Here is a 5000-nt window from a genome sequence, read left to right as displayed (position 1 = left end):
AAGGATGTCACGCGACTAGTTAGCAGGCTAGAGTCTCGTTCGTTATCGGAATTAACCAGACAAATCGCTCCACCAACTAAGAACGGCCATGCACCACCACCCACCGAATCAAGAAAGAGCTATCAATCTGTCAATCCTTCCGGTGTCCGGGCCTGGTGAGGTTTCCCGTGTTGAGTCAAATTAAGCCGCAGGCTCCACTCCTGGTGGTGCCCTTCCGTCAATTCCTTTAAGTTTCAGCTTTGCAACCATACTTCCCCCGGAACCCAAAAGCTTTGGTTTCCCGGAGGCTGCCCGCCGAGTCATCGGAGGAACTGCGGCGGATCGCTGGCTGGCATCGTTTATGGTTAGAACTAGGGCGGTATCTGATCGCCTTCGAACCTCTAACTTTCGTTCTTGATTAATGAAAACATACTTGGCAAATGCTTTCGCTTCTGTTCGTCTTGCGACGATCCAAGAATTTCACCTCTAACGTCGCAATACGAATGCCCCCGCCTGTCCCTATTAATCATTACCTCGGGTTCCGAAAACCAACAAAATAGAACCGAGGTCCTATTCCATTATTCCATGCACACAGTATTCAGGCGGGCTTGCCTGCTTTAAGCACTCTAATTTGTTCAAAGTAAACGTGCCGGCCCACCGAGACACTCAATAAAGAGCACCCTGGTAGGATTTCAACGGGGTCCGCCTCGGGACGCACGAGCACGCACGGGGCGGTCGCACGCCTTCGGCTCGCCCCACCGGCAGGACGTCCCACGATACATGCCAGTTAAACACCGACGGGCGGTGAACCAACAGCGTGGGACACAAATCCAACTACGAGCTTTTTAACCGCAACAACTTTAATATACGCTATTGGAGCTGGAATTACCGCGGCTGCTGGCACCAGACTTGCCCTCCAATAGATACTCGTTAAAGGATTTAAAGTGTACTCATTCCGATTACGGGGCCTCGGATGAGTCCCGTATCGTTATTTTTCGTCACTACCTCCCCGTGCCGGGAGTGGGTAATTTGCGCGCCTGCTGCCTTCCTTGGATGTGGTAGCCGTTTCTCAGGCTCCCTCTCCGGAATCGAACCCTGATTCCCCGTTACCCGTTACAACCATGGTAGGCGCAGAACCTACCATCGACAGTTGATAAGGCAGACATTTGAAAGATGCGTCGCCGGTACGAGGACCGTGCGATCAGCCCAAAGTTATTCAGAGTCACCAAGGCAAACGGACCGGACGAGCCGACCGATTGGTTTTGATCTAATAAAAGCGTCCCTTCCATCTCTGGTCGGGACTCTGTTTGCATGTATTAGCTCTAGAATTACCACAGTTATCCAAGTAACGTGGGTACGATCTAAGGAACCATAACTGATTTAATGAGCCATTCGCGGTTTCACCTTAATGCGGCTTGTACTGAGACATGCATGGCTTAATCTTTGAGACAAGCATATGACTACTGGCAGGATCAACCAGGGAGCTGCGTCAACTAGAGCTGAGCAGCCGGCCGCCCGGGAGTGTGTCCCGGGGGCCCGCGCGAACACGCAAGCGTCCGCTCAATCATTCTGCAAACAGGAGGAGGCTGAGCTCCCCTGCACAATACACCTCGAAACCCTCTCAGGTCCCGGCGGCGCGCAGCGCCGTCCCAAGTACTTGGTCGGGTTCGAGAGAGGCGCAATCGCCCGGAGTTAGGCGAGTAGACGCTTTCGGTGCGACCACCCGTGCTCCCAACTGAGCTTGCCGCTGCCGACAGAGGCCCGGGAGCGTGCTGTCGTGGCATTGCCGGCGGGAGACAACACGCGCCACCTACGGTGACCGGCAGCTCCAACGCCAGCGCCACAGAAGGACAAAAGCCCCACTTGGGTGCCGAAGCGAACTCTCCCAGCACAGCGCACGCGCCAACACATCCGCACAGCTGCGATACAAACCACCAGCGAGAACCGCTGGGGCGACCGAGCAGCAGACGGCGTCGCGGCGCCGAGCGCCGGGCGGCGGCGCATCCTCAACGCACACAGTCCTCAATCGGACCAGCACACTGAAGATGTCCACCGCGCTTCGCACCGGGCCCGCGAGGACCTACTTTGGCCGCACGGCGCCGCGCGCAGGGTGCGCCGGCGCGCAGCTGCGACGCCTGCCGCGTCCGTCGGCCGGCGCGCCTGCCACTGGCCGCCCCCACCAGCCGGCTGTAGCGCGTGCGCCCACGCACCGCGCGGCCAGCACGCCGGGAGGCGCCCCCTCACCGGCCGGGGACGGTCCCACCCAGCCACCGCCGCGTATCGCTTCACACCCAGATGCCGTTCAGTTTCGTCGGCATGGTGGGTATCGCTGGAACAACCGGTTAGTACCTCAACCTATCGTCGCCATCACCGATTCACCCCTAGCGAGAACAACCGCACCACAACAGGTTACCATTTGTTCATTTGCGTAACTTCACCAGAAAACGCAGGCGTCCATCGCCATTTGCAACTTCCACGATTATTGCATGCCTGTGTCAGGTGTCACGCCACACTACGTCTGCCCACATACACGCAACAAAATGTGCACGCCTAGACAATACGTGGAAGGTGGCCCCCGTACGTATGCGATGTCCATTGCTCGAACGACTGTCAACCGGCCTCTGTAGCATGTCGCAGATATGGAACGCGGTGCACCATGCCATCACGGTGTGTGAGGAGAGACGACTAGGTCCGAATACATCAACAGACAGCTCATGCTGATCGCCATCCACGGCGTCCGTTCCTCCCACACGTCTCTATGGCGTACCACACTGCAATCCAGCTCTCATAGGGAGACGACACGTAGCTGCGTGCACAATATTTGCACTGTATGGTCCGCCGTTTTTGGGCGCAGTCGTTGTACGGTCACACATGTGCCACGATGTATCATTCAGTACATAAGGACGAATGTGCAGTACAGATTGTGGTTTACGCGTACGACATTAGCGGACAGTTGACACAGGCCGCACCACAACGTAGCCTGAGTACGTCGCATGCGGAGGGCATTGAACATGCAAAGTTCTCACCAACCAGCTTGCGAAGGCAGGGGGCAAGGTGGGGACGTGGGGAGGGGCGGCATGTACGTCCTGCTGCCATCCACATTACAGTGTACAGCAGGAGCATGTGGAAAGTGAGCAAGACTTGCAAGGTGTTTAACATGAAGCGATACACAGGGGAGCGGGGAGTGCGAGTAGCGAACTATATTGCGAGGGTTGCGGGTGGGCAACACTACACTAATTGAACGAGTCGTATAACAATTACAGAGCAGGTTTAGGCGACAACGTGGGTTACGTTAGGCGACAACGTGGGTTACGTTAGGGGACAACGTGGGTTACGTTAGGGCACAACGTGGGTTAGGTTAAGGCACAACGTGGGTTAGGTTAAGGCACAACGTGGGTTAGGTTAAGGCACGACATGGGTTAGGTTAAGGCACAACATGGGTTAGGTTAAGGCACAACATGGGTTAGGTTAAGGCACAACATGGGTTAGGTTAAGGCACAACATGGGTTAGGTTAAGGCACAACATGGGTTAGGTTAAGGCACAACATGGGTTAGGTTAAGGCACAACATGGGTTAGGTTAAGGCACAACATGGGTTAGGTTAAGGCACAACATGGGTTAGGTTAAGGCACAACATGGGTTAGGTTAAGGCACAACATGGGTTAGGTTAAGGCACAACATGGGTTAGGTTAAGGCACAACATGGGTTAGGTTAAGGCACAACATGGGTTAGGTTAAGGCACAACATGGGTTAGGTTAAGGCACAACATGGGTTAGGTTAAGGCACAACATGGGTTAGGTTAAGGCACAACATGGGTTAGGTTAAGGCACAACATGGGTTAGGTTAAGGCACAACATGGGTTAGGTTAAGGCACAACATGGGTTAGGTTAAGGCACAACATGGGTTAGGTTAAGGCACAACATGGGTTAGGTTAAGGCACAACATGGGTTAGGTTAAGGCACAACATGGGTTAGGTTAAGGCACAACATGGGTTAGGTTAAGGCACAACATGGGTTAGGTTAAGGCACAACATGGGTTAGGTTAAGGCACAACATGGGTTAGGTTAAGGCACAACATAGGTTAGGTTAAGGCACAACATAGGTTAGGTTAAGGCACAACATAGGTTAGGTTAAGGCACAACATAGGTTAGGTTAAGGCACAACATAGGTTAGGTTAAGGCACAACATAGGTTAGGTTAAGGCACAACATAGGTTAGGTTAAGGCACAACATAGGTTAGGTTAAGGCACAACATAGGTTAGGTTAAGGCACAACATAGGTTAGGTTAAGGCACAACATAGGTTAGGTTAAGGCACAACATAGGTTAGGTTAAGGCACAACATAGGTTAGGTTAAGGCACAACATAGGTTAGGTTAAGGTACAACATAGGTTAGGTTAAGGTACAACATAGGTTAGGTTAAGGTACAACATAGGTTAGGTTAAGGTACAACATAGGTTAGGTTAAGGTACAACATAGGTTAGGTTAAGGTACAACATAGGTTAGGTTAGGTTAGGTTACACGTTGTTGTAAGGAAAGGTGTAGGGGGGGGCGGGGGCGGCAGGTTCGTTGATAGTGATTATAGTAAGTGAATGCTTGTGACATGATCAGATTTGTCACGTCAGGATGCACCTTTGGCTTATTAGAGGCGGCGCTCCAATTCTATGCTTGTGTCAGACCTGTGTCTTTGACTCATGTCATTGTTTGTGCGCTGTGACAGGAGGTACTATTGTGATGTTGGGTGCACCGTTGTATAGGACATGTGTGGGTGTTGGTGCCTGATCTGCGCAATGGTGGATGTCGAAAGGGTGGGATATTGTATTTTCCGCATGGACCTCCTGGTCTGGTTGTGATAGTGTGGATTGTGTAATGTGGCGGAGAGGATGCACTGGATGTTGTTCCATGCTGGTGCTTACATATTGTATGTGCGCCCGTTAGAAGCAGAGAGTGGTGCGTGATCAGAGTGGCTGGCTGACGTGTGGTTCCCATTGTGGGCAGACTCTTTCAGCATGTATACGGACAGTTG

General features: G+C 52.8%; 1 non-coding gene across 1 annotated transcript in view; it reads right to left on the bottom strand.

Moving 5' to 3' along the window:
• The window catches only part of LOC124773563, a 1909-nt gene extending 447 nt beyond the window's left edge, over window positions 1-1462 (bottom strand). The window contains exon 1 of the ribosomal RNA XR_007014806.1: window positions 1-1462. This exon is cut by the window's left edge and continues 447 nt beyond it. This is a non-coding gene — a ribosomal RNA (small subunit ribosomal RNA).
• Between the last annotated feature and the right edge of the window lie 3538 nt (window positions 1463-5000).

This window comes from Schistocerca piceifrons, unplaced genomic scaffold, assembly GCF_021461385.2.
Source record: "Schistocerca piceifrons isolate TAMUIC-IGC-003096 unplaced genomic scaffold, iqSchPice1.1 HiC_scaffold_954, whole genome shotgun sequence".
NCBI classification, from domain to species: Eukaryota; Metazoa; Arthropoda; class Insecta; order Orthoptera; family Acrididae; genus Schistocerca; species Schistocerca piceifrons.
The sequence above is the reverse complement of the archived record's forward strand: the minus strand, read 5'-3'. Positions and strand labels throughout refer to the sequence as shown.